The 16914-nt window shown below is 49.5% G+C and overlaps 1 long non-coding RNA gene across 1 annotated transcript; it reads left to right on the top strand.

Moving 5' to 3' along the window:
* Window positions 1-1373: 1373 nt before the first annotated feature.
* LOC119977641 lies at window positions 1374-15475 on the top strand. The gene is made up of 3 exons (XR_005463244.1): window positions 1374-1557; window positions 6515-6621; window positions 15420-15475. It is a non-coding gene; the product is annotated as an uncharacterized LOC119977641 (long non-coding RNA).
* The last annotated feature ends 1439 nt before the right edge of the window (window positions 15476-16914 follow it).

Genomic DNA, 16914 nt, shown 5'->3' with positions numbered 1-16914 from the left:
GCTGATAGCCTGTCTACAGAATAGCTGTAGCTACAGAATATTTTATAACCTTTACACGTCTCCAGGTGGCACTTGAAAAATAAAAATGAAAATTGCTTATTGTTGCAAGAAGGCTTCAAACGAAGTTGCTGTGAAAGGCCCTGCTCGCCACATTCCGCCGCCTGTCCGGGGAGGCTGGTACGGGAATTGAACCCGAGCTGCTGGCCTGACTCGGTCTGCTTTAAAAGCCAGCTATTTAGCCCTGTGCTAAACCAGCCCATACCATTATGAGCTGCCGTCACGGTACTCCACCAACAGCGGCAGCACCAACAATTCCACCAACACCTCTGGCAGTGGAGGCTGCCAGCCGTTCTGAACCCCGGGCGATCGCATTGCCGCAGAGCCTATCTGGGCCATCCTTAACTAGATGGGGCTGCCAGAAGCGGCCTCTTGATTGGTCGCCTCCCCAGAAACCTCCACAAACATCCTACCACAGTCATTTCCAGCCTTGCAATCCGGAATTCAGCCCAGCATCCGGATTGGTGCCCTGGAACTAAAATCAACCTGCTAATACTTTTTGGTTGTCCATCGATGTTCCTGGACTTCTGGAGTATTTGCAGCTTTTTCTGCTTTTATTGCAGTTATCAAGTCTGGGACTTTTGTTATCGGATAAATCATAAAATATCAGCCAAGCTAAACATTTTTGTGGTAAACTCTGTTTAAAAAAACACTTACTGATGAACACGGTTATTTCCTGAAGAGACGACAGAAAATGGGATATTAAAATCAATGCAAAAACAGTAGACTGACATCTGTTTGTAAAGACTTAAATGAGCAAAACAATCAAAAGAGGCACAGAAGAAAACGTCTTTGTAGAAGTTGGGATAAAGCAGCTGCTTCTCGGAGAGAAAGTTGATTAACTAATATAACATGGATTTACAAAAGTGTAAACTTCTGGGTCGAAGCATTTGATGGTGACATGACCATTCCTCAGGTGCTAAACAGGCAGCTAGCTAAATCTCCAACGTGGTGTACAGGAAATGCACCTTCACTCCAAGCCAAAATTGAAATTGGGTTTCGGCATATTCAAAAACAAAAGTGTCGGGGAGTGACATGGCTGAAACCGGTATTAAGCACTTTGTAAGGACGACTATGGGCCCCAGGATGGCCTGCATCACTCGAAGGCAGGACTTCCTTTAACGAAAGGGCACATGTCCGACCCACAGCGTGTTTAGGTTGCCCAGAGCATGACATCACTGTGGGGGTGCGATGTTTCTCGCTCGGTTTGAGACAAACCTTACTTCTGGCAGTGCCGGTGGGGGGAGGGGTGGTGTGGGGGGAGGTAGGAGCTGTGAGCAGTACGCACCCCCCCTGTAAAATCGAGCCATGGAGGAAGTCTTCTCACCCGTTGTGGCTTGGTCGCTGAACAATTGTGTGTACAGTTTTGCAAGGTAATCTATCTTTGAGGAATGCAACCGCAATTTAAGAGATGTATTGCTGTTTTAAATGAGCCTCAGGAACCTTGCTGGAAATTGCTCGCATGAAGTGGGCGGGCTGCCCATTTCTTGGAATAATCAGGTGTGTAACTCATCGATCATATTGAAACGAGGCCTGGGAGTTAAAGTTGGGTCTCTCCATCTGTATGGCAGGTTGGGATATACAGTTTATTTAATAGCCTGAAAAGAGTCCGAATAAAAACACTTAGTGGGGGGATATGTTAACCGTCAGTGAGAACAGCAGTGAGGGCTCATAATTCAGAGAAAATCGTAAAGCTCCATTCTCTCCAGAGAGATAAGGGGTTGGATTCCCCGCAGCCCCGGGCCAAAATCTCGTTTGGTGCGGGGGCTGAGAATCGAAGTTCCCGACCAAATCGAGCCCGCCGCCGCTCTGGCGATTCTCCGGGCCTTGAAAAATTGCGCGTCCGCTAATTACGCTGCGCGGCTGGGGGGGGGGGGGGGGCATTGCCAGAGGCCTGCGCAGCGATATCCGCTCCCAGCAGGCCGAGTTCCTGACGGCATGGTTCTAACCACGTATGGCCGGTTGGGAACCTCGCGTGGCGGCTGCGGACTCAGTCCACGGCTGCCCTGGTTGGGGAGGGGGGGGGGGTGGGGGGGGGAAATCGAGCACCGGGGGAGGGCCTTATGGGCAGCCGGGGCAGCGATCGGGCCAGAAGGATCCTCGGGCACGCGGCCGATCGGGGGAGCCTAGTTTGTTGGTGTTGGCCCACAGTCTGAGCCCGCCATGGTGCTCGGCACGGCCACTGTAGCACCCTGTACATGCACGGACTCGGAACCGGAAGTGCGGGGGCCCCTGTCCGCAGCCAAAGTTGTGTGAATTAATCTGGACCCCTGCCAGGCCCCTGAAAGTAAGCGAATCGGGATGTTTTTGCCAGGAAACCCGGCAGTGCAACGCCTGCATTTTTATGCCGGCGTGGGAATACAGCCCCATTTTCGGAGAATCCAGACCCGGGATTTCCGATTTCCCCCCGCCACACACACACACACACACACTGGTGGAATAGTGCGAATCACATCACGGGAGCCCGGGAACCGCATTTCAATACATCAGCATGTCATTAGTGAGCACTCACTCCGGACCTCCCCCCCTCAGTGGATATTCTGTGGGACATCACGCCGGTACAGTTTGCAACAGGTTTGCTTAAACATGAACCCGGTGGCCTCATTTCTGAGGGGGTTTCGGATGTCAGGACTCAGGTATCCATACATCTCCAGGTGTTCAATCCTCAAGGTGCACTGGAGAGGACATGGAGGACACAGATAAGTCCAACTCAGGGCCGGAGCTGGGGTTCAGTCTCTCAATCTCGGTAGTGGGGTCGCCAACAGGCCTTATCTTTCCTTCATTTCAGGGCAGCCCTTGCTTTAAGGGAGTCTGGAAGCAGGTGGGCAGGCATCGCTTTCTGTCTGCTCCTTGCTGGGCTTGTGCCACTATAGAGGGAGTGCCCATTCTTAGTGGGAGCTGGAAAGTGGGTGAGAGGAGGTGATTACAGAGGATCAGCACTGGGGGAGGGGGGGGGGGGCGACTGTGATGTTCGTGGGTGGGGTTCCATAAAAGGCCAGGCTGCAAAGGCAGACAGGCTTTGCACAGGCTTTCCACGTTCAGCAGCATTTCCCAGGTACAGGGTGGTATAGTCTTAACCCAAGTGGCCCTGCAGTCTCCATGGCATCATTCGGTGCCATTCATGAACCGCAAGAGATTCCATTCCTTCAACATTCAGCTCATTGGTGACACAAGATGGGCATAATAAAGGTGTGTATGCCTGTTTCCAGGGCAGTGCCCATGACAGTTACATCTCAGGACGCTCATAGATTCCAGATGTATTTGAGTGCGAGCAGCAGCTGGAGTGATGGCTCCTCGGGGACACGGGGTGTCCAATCTGGAGGTGGCTGATGACGCCAGCCAGGGGGCTATAAACACCCGTGGGACTCGCTGCAATGAGTCTCATCCATCAACATGAATACTGTTTGAGCAGACGATTGGACTGCTCAAGGTGTGATTCTGGTTCCTGGGCCGGCTGGGGATTACTCTGCAACACAGTCTACAGAAGGTGTCCCGAATAATTGTGGTCTGCTGCACTCTTCACAACTTGGCGCTGCAGATGGGAGACCAACCAGACCAGGAGGCAATGATGAGGGAGAACCACACAGTCTCAGATGAGGAGGAGTCCGACGAGGCTCACCCTGCAGAGTAGGAGAATAAAGGACCTCGGACTATGGACTGGGCCCACATCGACTGAATAACTAGGGACAGCCTCGTAGCCTCTCGATTTGGTGATGATCAGGACAAGGGAGTGAAAAGCTCTCCCACTGCGGGGTGTGACATCTTATCATCACTGTGGTGCCATCGGTAGGTTCCAATGATGATGCCTAAGTTCACGGGCAGGACACTAAAGCCATAGGCCGGACTCTGTGGGGGAACAATGGTGACTTGCACTGGGGACTGAACGATGCTCCTCTCCTCCTCAGCAATATGTCTGACTCCTGTCTGACAGAGAGCTGAATGCATCCAGCCAATGAATGGGCCTATCACGGGATGTAGAGGCGCTGGGTGAGCTCTCATCTGTTGCAGCCCCCTTCGACGTCAGGGGTCCTAGTGTATTCCTCCAACTAACTTCCGGGCAGCACGGTAGCCTTGTGGATAGCACAATTGCTTCACAACTCCAGGGTCCCATGTTCGATTCCGGCTTGGGTCACTATCTGTGTGGCGTCTGCACATCCTCCCCGTGTGTACGTGGGTTTCCTCCGGGTGCTCCGGTTTCCTCCCACAGTCCAAAGATGTGCAGGTGAGGTGGATTGGCCATGATAAATTGCCCTTAGTGTCCAAAACTGCCCTTCGTGTTGGGTGGGGTTACTGGGTTATGGGGATAAGGTGGAGGTGTTGACCTTGGGTAGGGTGCTCTTTCCAAGAGCCGGTGCAGACTCATAGAACATAGAACAGTACAGCACAGAACAGGCCCTTCGGCCCTCGATGTTGTGCCGAGCCATGATCACCCTACTCAAACCCACGTATCTACCCTATACCCGTAACCCAACAGCCTCCCCTCCCCCCTTAACCTTACTTTTTAGGACACTACGGGCAATTTAGCATGGCCAATCCACCTAACCCGCACATCTTTGGACTGTGGGAGGAAACCGGAGCACCCTGAGGAAACCCATGCACACACGCGGAGGACGTGCAGACTCCACACAGACAGTGACCCAGCCGGGAATCGAACCTGGGACCCTGGAGCTGTGAAGCATTTATGCTAACCACCATGCTACCGTGCTGCCCTCGATGGGCCGAATGGCCTCCTTCCGCACTGTATCTATGATATCTATGAGATGGGTCAGCTTTGTGAGGCTTCCTCAACACTGGAGAAGAGAAGCAGTAATGGGAGGCCTGAGCACTGATGCAGGGGTGGGCGGGGAGGGGGACCCTGCCAGCAGCCGCACTTCTCTCGTCAGTCATCAGTGTAGGAGGTGGGAGTGACATTGCGCATAGATGAAGCACCGAGTGTTTGCTGGCCATGGCACCATGAAATGGCAGGGTGGAGAATCTGCTGGTGAACAAAGTGATGTTTATTACAAGTGCCTTATTACAGCGGTGATCTATTTTAACCAGTGCCCATGTTCACTCGTGCCCACTAGGTGTCTACAGTTTTTTACTCTTCCTCACCCTCCCACAACGTCTCGGTCTATACCAGGTGAGGCTGAAGCAGCTTGCTGCCTTCCACACACTGTTGCCTGAGATGACCTCAGCGGGCATCCCCTTGGGGGACTGGAACCTTGAGGTCCCAGACCTACTTTCGGGCAGCACAAGTGTTGATGTGCTACCCTCATGGGTGCGTGGAGCTGGGGGCGTGTTGCTCACAGGGAGGGGGGTGTCACATTGGCTGGACACCCCCAGGGTTCCCTGGGCAGAGGGCCCCGGGCTGGGTTTCTGTTGATCCTCTTGCCTTTGGGTGCCCAGAGCCCCTGGGCTCCTCAATGGGATAGATGGGAGCATGGAAACCCAGCCCGGGTGTAAGCCGGGAGGCCCCTTCAGGGGCCTGTGTACATAGTCTTGTCGTATCCCTGTAAATAAACCTTTCGTTCCCAACACTTCCTGTGTGGCTGCTTCTGTGAACTCAATAGTAACCCTATATTGGATTGCCTGTAGCTCAGCATAGAAAATGTTAAGGCATTCTATAGAGCTGGGAAATGCCTTCACAATTGGAGGATGCTCATCGCATAGAAAAAAAGAAATATTCAGAACCTAAAGAGGGAATTATATTGCTTTGTCTTTGCGATTTTACACCGTAAGATGTGTCCTCTGCAAACACTACAAAAAGAAGCCCAACAAGAAAATTGGTTAGAGTTTAGTCAGTAAGGAACCTTTTAGACAGCTGCAGAAAACTGCAGGAGCACCAGAAACAGTTGTAAATGATTGACAATTGATAACAAATCATCGTGGGAATGCAATTTAAATCCAGATGGGGCCAATGAGGCAATGACAACTCCAAATAAATACAAATGCATTTTGTTTTTAACTTGGAGGGTTGGTTTGGTAACCCTTCTGTATCTTTGTGTTCTCTCAGCCCGCTTACTCTTTCCGACAAACGTGAGTCAGTTCTTGTTCTGTTATAGAACATCGAACAGTACAGCACAGAACAGTCCCTTCGGCCCTCAATGTTGTGCCGAGCCATGATCACCCTACTCAACCCACGTATCCACCCTATACCCGTAACCCAACAACCCCCCCCTTAACCTTACTTTTATTAGGACACTACGGGCAATTTAGTATGGCCAATCCACCTAACCCGCACATCTTTGGACTGCGGGAGGAAACCGGAGCACCCGGAGGAAACCCACGCACACAGGGGGAGGACGTGCAGACTCCACACAGACAGTGACCCAGCCGGGAATCGAACCTGGGGCCCTGGAGCTGTGAAGCATTTATGCTAACCACCATGCTACCCTGCTGCCTGTTATTGTTTGTGTCTGGTAGAAAACGTTACCTTGCCATGTACTTGATTTGCTTCTCTTTTTCCTGTTGAGAGGAGTGAGGATTGTTGATGGCCTGTGCGGCTGATTCACCAGCAGTGACTTGCATCGATCTCGCACCATCCTAATGGTTCCTTGTGCTCTGGTGAAGTTCAAGTAAAAGGTAGGTCAATATAACAATGCTGGCTCCATGCATCTCTGGGCAGGATGAGAGAATTACTACACACGTGTGCTTGCGTATCTCGGTCACGCATGTTCTAATGCTGGTTACACTTGGGACCTTAGCAAAGGAGCCGGAATCGGAGTCATTAAATGGTTTCAAGAAGGAGATCGATATATTTCTGGTTTTAAAAAAACAGGTTAAAGGGATATGGGGAACAGGCAGGGAGGTGGATTTGAGACCAGGAAGAGATCAGCCATGATCTGATTGAATGGTGGAGCAGGCTCGAACGGCTGAATTGCCTACTTCTGCTCCTAACTCCTATGTCCTATGTGGCTGCTGAGGCACTCAGTTGCTTAGTGAGAAAACATTTTTAAATATTTGCTTTTCCCTGGTTGCAGATTGCAGCAACCTATTTAAACTGAATCCAGACTGAATCTGCAGTAGCCAACAAACAATAAGGACAACTTAGAGGTGCCTATGATGAATTCATAGAATTTACAGTGCAGCAGGAGGCCATTCGGCCCATTGAGTCTGCACCAGCTCTTGGAAAGAGCACCCCACCCAACCGCACACCTCCACCCTGTCCCTATAACCCAGTAACCCCACCCAACACTAAGGGCAATTTTGGACACTAAGGGCAATTTATCGTGGCCAATCCACCCAACCTGCACATTTTTGGACTGTGGGAGGAAACCGGAGCACCCGGAGGAAACCCACGCAGACACGGGAAGAACATGCAGACTCCGCACGACAGTGACCCAAGCCGGGAATCGAACCTGGGACCCTGGAGCTGTGAAGCAATTGTGCTAATCACTATGCTACCGTGCTGTCCACATTAACATCACAAGGTTCTCACAGGAGTGTGATAAAACAAAGTCAAACACCAATAGCCACCTGAGGAGATAGTCGGTCAGATTAACAAAAACTGGATCAAAGAGGTAGGTTTGAAGAAGTGTCTTCGAGGAGAAAAGTGAGGTAGAGAGGGGCAGCGAGGGAATTCCTGAGCTTGAGAATGAGGCAACGGGGAGGCACGATCAAGTAAGGTTGTTGCTGTTTCCATCCCCACACCTACTGGTGCACAAGGCAGATTTTCCGATGATTCCATAGCAAGGTTTTTCCCGTCTCTATCACCAGAGGCTTCTAGCCTGTGGGACGGTGGTGGAGCCATTAAAATTGGGGTTCTGGGCGTAGAGGCCAGAATTAGCGGAGTATAGATATCCCAGATGGTTTTGGGTATTGAAGGAGATTACAGAGATTACAGAGAGTGGGGCGAGCCCATGGAAGGATTCAAAAACAAGGCTAATCATTTTAAAAGCCAGGTATTGCTTGACCAGGGCCTAATATGGGTCAGTGAGCATTGGGGTGAAAGGTGAACAGGACTCGGTGACGTCCAGTTTACAGAGGGTAACGTGCGGGAGAGCGCTCAGGACTGCCATAGCATACAATACTACAGACCAAATGCTGCAAAATGGGATTCGAATAGATAGGTGCTCGAGGATCACCGCAGACATGATGGGCTGAAGGGCCTCTTTCTGTGCTGTATAACTCTATAGCTGCATTGGAGGAGTGAGTCTAGAATTTCACAACAGTGGAATAGTTGACAGAGCTAGTGGCGACTTAGAGTTGAGCATCGTTAATCATAGAATAGACTCATAGAGTCCATATATACTTTTCCCAGTAACTTCCTTTTCACAGTAACTTAATTGCAATGTAAGCCAACTTGTGACAATAAAGATTATTATTATAGTGCAGAAGATGACCATTTGGCCCATCGAGTCTGCACCAACCCTTCAAATGAGCACACCACCCATCTCCACCGCACCCTGGCACCTGGGCACCCTTGCACTGGTACCCTGGCACACAGGCAGTGCTCCTGCTGGCTTGGCAGTGCCATCTGGGCACCTTGACAGTGCCAGGGTGGCAATGCCAAGATGCCAGCTGGGCTGTGCCACGTTCCAGGGACAGTGGGGAGGGGGGGGGGGGGGGGGGTCAAGGATTGTTTTCTTTTGAGGACCGGGGGTAACAGTAAGAGGAACAATACCTTAAGAGAGAGCATCATACACAATATTGTTTAACATATTCTCAAGGTGATTATGCGTGAAACCCCTGACCTGGTCCAATAGAATAATCAGCTCCCAGCAGATCCATACCAGCTCATGCCTCTTGCAGTCAGGCATTGACGCCATATAGAAAGTGGCAAAGGTTACAACCAAGTACCAGCTTCAAATGAAACTGCACAATATAGAGACGAAACATACTTTGGATATGCAGAATGTAGACATCCATGGAGGCTGTAGAACAATATGCACGTTAGCTGGGCATATCTGATGCGCTGATCACAATTGACATTGAATGGGCAATATTACGGTTCCATTAGACTGGATAGCAAACTGCAAAAATTATTTTACATTCAAGTGAAGGAGAATATTTTTTCAATAATGACACAAATGTGTTTCAAGGCACAATGTGGTGCTTTTATATGCTGCTGACACAGAGCTCATGCAAATTAACTTCACTGTTATTATTATTATTCACTGTTTTATTACTGTGAGGTTGCGACATGCCAAATGGTGACTTCAGCGTTTTATTCCAAAATCAGCACTATTCAGCAGGACTCAGATTAAAAGGTTTTTTTTAAATTGTAACTATATTAAAAATAAATGTGGATTTATGGAACGGCAGAGGGCGGGTGCTGGACTCTGTCATGTGGTTCATGATCATTTTGAGCACAATTGTAAGAGTCACAAAACAATGCCGCACAAATTTATTCAATTTTCTGCCAAGACACTGAATCATGGAACTTTACAACACAGAAGAGGATTTTTCAGCTCAATATATTTGCTATTTGAAAGATTTATCTGCTTTTCCGAGCTCTTTCCCCATATCCTGCTTTTATTTTCCCACTAATGTTCGTGTCTTTCACGAAAGTTTTTCTGGAACTTTCCCCCATTCTCGATTCTGGTTGGGGTTCCATGTACTGTCCTTTCCCGGTATATGGCATTCTACCTTTTGATTCACATTTTGGTGATCGTAAACATCTCTCATCTAGATACCAACTCACTGACCAGAAGAAATAATGGCCGCGATCTAACATGTTGACTGCGGGTGCAAATCCCGTAATGGCCGCTAAATCTCACGATGGGCTAAAAATGGGTTCTGCGTTGATGAGATTTCAGCTTGGCATTTTCCCCGTCCCCCTCCATTGATGTGAAGGAAGGGCACAAGCCTAATTAGCATATTTTAAAATAAATTAGAATCTAATTATAGGGCCGAACGCCACTACCTCCACCCTCACCAGATCTTCCCGGCCAGCCAGTGTGATGTCCCGTTGTCGCAAATCATGACTAGCTTTCAAAAATGAAAACCAATCGTGGTGACTGAGCCGGGGGGCGCACAGGTAAGTTTAGCCTCTGGGTGGTGAGCGATTTGGTCGGGCAGTGTCCTGGCATTTCCCCGTGGCACTGCCCCTTGCCAGGTTGGTGGTGACAGGTTTACAGTGCCAGGGTGGGGGAATGTGTGATGGAGGGGGAAGGCCGATGCCTGTGAAGGGGGAGGGTGATGGCTGTGGGGGGGGGGGGGGGGGGGAATGCCACGATGCTCCCTTGGTGGGAAAGGAGGGGATGGGGCTGGAAATGCCCAGGTGTGTGGCCAGCATGGTCGCACAATGGTTAGAACTGTTGCTTCACAGCGCCAGGGACCCGGGTTCGATTCCCGGCTGGGGTCACTGCCTGTGCGGAGTCTACACGTTCTCCCCGTGTCTGCGTGGGTTTCCTCCGGGTGCTCCGGTTTCCTCCCACAAGTCCCGAAAGACGTGTTTGTTAGGCGAACTGGACATTCTGAATTCTCCCTCTGTGTACCCGAAAGGGTGCCGGAGTGTGGCAACTAGCGAATTTTCATGGTAACTTTGTTGCGGTGTCAATGTAAACCTACTTGTGACACTAATAATAAAACAAATAATAATAATTGATTATTATTTGCTTGGTGGGGGAGGGGGGAGTGTATGCTCTGATGCTTGTATGGAGGTGCTGGGGTTCGCTGCTTGCGACGGGGGGGTGTTCTTCCATCCCCGTGGGGGGTAGTTTATTTTTAGCGCCGATCGATGCTGATGTCTGTGGCACCAGCCTTGCTGGGTCTATCAGGCCCTGCCCTGCGAGAACGACAGCACAAACAATGCCCCCACAGTCTCTGTGCACTGTCAGAAAACCTGGAGTGAAAACTCGGCTGGAGCGGTTTTCAGTCTGCGCTTGACACTCAACCAATATACCTGATCAAACTCTCTCATCATTTTGAATGACTCCAATATATGATATCTTAAACCACTTTATTCTGCTGAAGAGTTCCAGTTTCTCTCTTCATAAATAAAGGTTCTCATCGTTGGTATCATTTTAGTGAATTTCTTCTGCACTCTCTTTATATCATTCCTAGAATAAGACGTCCGTAACTAGACGCAATGTGCTAACTGCAGCCTAACCACTGAATTGTATAAGAGGAACAAGTAAGCCTTACATTTACATAGCCCCTCGCGCAATCTCAGGACATCCCAAAGCCTGAAGTATACTCACTGTTGCAATTTAGGGAACACAGCAGCCACAAAGTCCCACAAACAGCAATATAATATTGATCTGATAATCTGCTGCAATGATGGCGTCTGAAAGATAAACATTAATCAAAATTCAGGCAAGAGCCCCACCCCTCTTTGAATAGTGTTGTAGAAACTTTTATATCCAATAACATACAACCTGAAAGACAGCACAACCAACAGTGGAACAAACCCCCCCCCCAGTACTGATCTGGAGTGTCAACCAAGTATTTGTGCTTGAACATGCTGGAATGTGGCTTGAACCCATGACCTATTGGCCTCAGAAATGTGAGTGCAACCAACTGAACCACAGCTGATACTGTCACTTTATCATTTTTAACATCGCCTTGCTTTAAGTATGCTATGCCCCATTACAGATGTGGGTCTGCCCACATGTGTGATTTGGATACAGTGGCATCCATCACTCCCGAAAGGAATGTGTTTCATCTTCAATGCCTGATAACTACTTGCATGACATTGTTAGTCGTGAATATAAAATAGACTCTCCCTTGTAACCTGGGTCAGATACTTTTGTCTTTGAAAAGTGGACTGCTTCAATGGGGGAGTTTCGATGTGGGCGAGGGATTGGGTGCTGGCTGGGGTGAGGGTGAAAGCGGGTACAGTATGAGTGCATTGGGAAGACATGTCTAACGTGCTGAATTCAGAATGTAACTGCAGGGCGTTATGCTGCATGTGAGCAACGGCCTTGGGAGATGCAATTTGTCAGCTTCGGTATGTTAATAAATTGGGGAGATATTAACGTGGGTTTTGGAGTTGTACTTTTGTTCCGTGGGTTTTCCAAACTTTATGAAAACTCAACAACGAAAGCAAGGCAAGATGAAAGTGGCAACTGAGGGAGCTGGAGCCATGATGGGGAAACGTCCATTATTACTGAGCACTCGCAGCTGCTTTCTTACCTGTTTCTGGGAACGGGTTTGTTCGCAGTACCTGTGCTTAGAGGTTAACTCTGGAAGTGTCATCTACACTTTGGAGGTTTCAGCTGTCTAGTCTGCATGTGTAAACCTTGACCTATAGGCAACTGGAGAATCCAGCCCCATATTTCTGACAACCCTCAAAGAGAGTGACCTCCTCTGCGGAGTTGTCAGTGGAAGCAACCAACTGGTGAGGGATCCCATGCATCTGCTGCCCTTGTCCTTCTAAGTGGTAGAGTTGGGGATTTGGAAGCTGATGATGAACGCGGCTTGGCAAGTTACTGCCAAGTTACTGCAGTGCATTTTGTTGGTAATAAAATGTCCCAAGGTGTTTCATAGGATTGTTATCAAACAAAATTTGACACTGAGCCACATCAGGAGATACAGCGCAGATGACCAAATGCTTGGTCACAGAAGTACGTTTTAAGGAGTGTCTTAAAGGAGGAAAATATGATAGAGGGCCAGAGAGGTGGAGGAAGAAGAGAACTGAACTTAGCACCTAGGCAGCTGAAGGCACAGCTGCCAGTGACATCTTGAATAACATAGGGGATGTACAAAAGCTAGATTAGGAAGAATGCAAAGACGTCAGAAGGGCTGTGGGGCTGGAGGAGTTTACAGAAATAGTGGGCGATATCTAATGGCCACATTATCTCGAAAGGCAGCATGGCGCTGCCGGTAGATGCCAGGTGATCCCTCTTCCAGGATCTAACCGGCCTGCCATTACTCACGAGATTCAACGCGACCTCATGAGATGTCATGATGTGAATCCTGTCCTTTGAGCGTGGGATCACTTTTTAGCAAATCTGCAGATTAGAATGAGACGGCTAGTCTCACTCTAATACGCACCCCCACACTCTACCCAAGGTGTTGGATCTATCTCCCTTGCTTTGGAGATCTTGGGCAAGCACCGTTCAGTGCTGGTCTCCACAAATGGGGACCTTACGGAACTATGCTCCTAGGGTCGCCCAGTAGATCCCCAGGTGCTTGCCCTCTGGGCAGAGTGGCACCCTGACACTGTTGGTGCCTACATAGCACTGGCACCTTGGCAGTGCCAATTGGGTGGCAACCTGGCACTGCCAAGGTGCCTATTTGGCACTACTAGGCTGGCAGTGCCAAGGTGACAGGCTGGCTTTTTTCCTGCCATGGAGTTCAGTCTTGGTGGTGCCCTGTGAAAATGTAGAGGGATGCGGGCGTGGGGGGCTTGAGGACACCTTTACAGGTGAGTTGGGGGTTCTGAGGTCCCATCAGGGGTTGAGAGATTGGGACGCCATTTAAAAATGGTGTCCTTATCTCATCCTGCACTGAGTGGTTCCAGCAAGCTCCTCAGTACGGGAAATGGGACTAAGTGGGGCCTCGGCTGTGCGTTCCCCACTGAGGTCCCCAATCTACCCGAATGGCCGTTCGATAGCGTGGTGTTTCTCGGTGCTCTGAGTGCCAGGAAGCACCCGGCTAATCGCACGCTCTGCAGGACTCTGTTCTCATTCGAGTAGATTGCACCCAGTAAAGGGCAAAGATAAGGAAGGATTTTGAAAAAGGATGAAAATGGGTGTCAGCAAGCTCAGGGTGGTGGTAAATGGAACTTGGTGTGAGAGTAGGCAGCAAAGCTTCTGTGAACTCAGGTTGACAAGGGGATGGAAGATGAAAAGGTGGCCAGAGAATGAGAGATTCAGCAATAGATGAGCTGAGGCTGGGGATGGAGTGGAGATGCGGTCAGAAACCCGTCTCAGGGTCAAATACAACACCAAGGTTGAAAGAAATCTGGTTCAGCCAGGGAGTTTCCAGGGAGAGAGATGGAGTGATTGGTTAGAGAACAGAGACAAAATGGCTGTGGTCTTCTTAATATTTAGATGGAGGAAATTTCTGCTCATCTAATTGTCAGCACATAATCTGACAATTTAGTGAGAGTGAATAGGTCGATTAAGGTCGCGTAAGGCAGAGCTGGGTGTTGTAGGTGTAAATGTGAAATCTGCCATCATAATTTCAGATGATGTCGCTGAGAGGTAGCATGTAGATGAGAAAAAGAAAAGAAAGAATGATAGATCCTTTGGAGACTCCAAGTATAATGGTGTGGGGGCAGGCAGGGAAGCCATCTCACCTGATTCTCTGACTACAACAGGATAGATAGGAATGACACCAGGTGAGGCAGTCCAACCGAGCGGGATGTCATTGGAGAAGTGATGGAGGAGGATGGTATGGCCAACCATGTCGCATGCTGCAAACCGGTGGAGAAGGGTGGAGAAGGCAAGGTAGCACATTGGTTAGCACTGTTGCTTCACAGCGCCAGGGTCCCAGGTTTGATTCCCGGCTTGGGTCACTGTCTGTGTGGAGTCTGCCCGTTCTCCCCATGTCTGTGTGAGTTTCCTCCAGTTTCCTCCCACAAGTCCCAAAAGACGTGCTTGTGGGGGGAATTGGACATTCTGAATTCTCCCTCAGTGTACCTGAACAGGTGCTGTAGTGTGGCAACTGGGGGTTTTTCACAGTAACTTCATTGCATTGTTAATGTACGTCCACTTGTAACACTAATAAAGATTATTATTATTAGGAGGATGGATCACCACGGTCATACTCACATGTTAGCACAATGGTTAGCACTGTGGCTTCACAGTGCCAGGATCCCAGGTTCAATTCCTGGCTGGGTCACTGTTTGTGTGGAGTCTGCACGTTCTCCCCGTGTCTGCGTGGGTTTTCCCCGGGTGCTCCGGTTCCTCCCACCAGTCACGAAAGATGTGGCTGGATTCTCTGCACCCCAATGCCGACATCGCAGCTGGTGCTGGGGCGGAGAATCCAGTTTGACGCCGTAATCGGGCTCAGTGCCGGTTCAATGATTCTCCGGGCACCGAAAATCACCGTCACCGCGAGTACGCAGCGCCCCCGGTGGCCATTGCCAGAGACCCACTCCGACATTCTCCGCCCCTGACCGGCCGAGAACCCAAAGGCGTGGAACTAACCTGCTATTGCTATCTTGGTGGCTGCAGACTCAGTCCCCGGCCACCCTGGTAGGGGTCGGATGGATCGGAGGCCAGGGGGGCTTATAGGTGGCCGGTGAATTAATGTGCGGGGTTTGAGGGTCGGGTTTGTGGCCAATCGGGGGTCTCCATTGTGGGTCCACCTCCGTCGTCCGAGTCTGCCATGGAGTACAGAGCGGCCACTGGAGGCCACCGCCGTGCGCATGCACGACCTCTGACCCGGAGGTGCGGGGGCCCATATCTGCAGCAAAAGCTATAAGATTTACTCCGGGTCCCTGCTAGCCCCCTGCAGGACAATGAAATCCTTTCACTTTTTTCCAGGATTTTCAGGAGTAAAACTCCACCATTTTGACACCGGCGTGGGGACACAGTCTCAATAATGGAGAATCCGGCCTGAGCTGTTCGGTGAATTGGACATTCTGAATTCTCCCTCTGTGTACTCGAACAGGTGCCGGAATATGACGACTTGGGGCTTTTCACAGTAACTTCATTGCAATGTAAGCCTACTTGTGAGAATAAACAATATTATTATTATATCTGGAGCATTCATAATCTATTAGTCTGGTGATTATCCTTACAACTTACCAATGTCAAAACCATCTCTCTGCCCAGCATTTACTTCACATCATAACCGTCTAATACAACTGGTGTGAATTGTTTCCGATTGATGAAGCCCTTGAACGAATTGCACATAAAGGGCAACAAAATGCTAATATATTAGCCTCATATCAAATTCGCCACAGAGCCTTATTTTGAAGATTTGAAACATTTGGGGGGTACATCTGGACCTTTAGTTGGCTGCCCATTTTGATGGTGAAGTGGCCGCTGAGGTTTTGACACACTGGCATGATTAAAATTCAGTAAGCAAGCTGGAGGCTTGCCAGATTGGCAGCCAGGTGCAACTCATGAGATGAAGCCAGGAAATTCAGTTGGGGCTGCAGCCAGCAAGGGGGTTTGTAGGTCATGATAGAAGAGAGTGAGTGAGGGTCTTGGGCATGCAGTAGCCGAGATTATTTTTTGGGACCCTGAAGGTAGAGTCCAGCTACCCATAAAAGATAACTCAAGAATCATCCTTTCGGAGGCTTTCATCTTTTCGATTGCACACAGGGCTGATTAAGCCCTGCCCAGCAACATGCTCCAACCAATTCTTCCCTAAAATGGTAATCAGAGTTCTATTTACGTAATAATTTTCACATTAAAAGGAGCCCAAAGTCTGAAACTGGATTCTCTTTAACAACAGTCAATCACACTAACGCAAATGTTTACAGAGTGATCAGGCTACGGATCCTATTTTGAAGGCGTTATCACCCCCGTTGATGAGCAAGGATATTCAAAATCGACCACTCAGCTTTTAAAAACTTGACATTGAAAGTAACATTTTTCCTTCCAAGTGTTTTTGGTCAAAAGTGATCAGAAATGGCACTGCCTTATATATAAAACCCTAGCATCCCTGGACTGCAAAATTCATTGCTGTAGTACTAGTCATTTTGGCACTGCGGTTGCAAATCTAGATGAAAACTGCTGCACTGAATCCAGCACTGAATGTCACGTTGTTGTGACGACAGTGGAGGCAGTACATGGATCCAACGGGTGGGCAGAGAGAGAGGTTCTTGAAACCAGCCAACATCTAACGCCAAGTTGAACCAGACCCAGCACCTATAACCTTGCTGCTCTAGTTAATGCTTTCTCATAATCCCATATCAAAATCTTGCCTTAACTCAAGGTGCTGGGTAGGGTGGTTGGGTAGGGTGGGGCGGGGTGGGGGGGGGGGGGGGGGGGGGGGGGGGATATTATCCAGTTTCGCTCCCCATATATT

The sequence above is a fragment of the Scyliorhinus canicula genome, chromosome 14, assembly GCF_902713615.1.
Source record: "Scyliorhinus canicula chromosome 14, sScyCan1.1, whole genome shotgun sequence".
Classification (NCBI taxonomy): domain Eukaryota; kingdom Metazoa; phylum Chordata; class Chondrichthyes; order Carcharhiniformes; family Scyliorhinidae; genus Scyliorhinus; species Scyliorhinus canicula.
The sequence above is the reverse complement of the archived record's forward strand: the minus strand, read 5'-3'. Positions and strand labels throughout refer to the sequence as shown.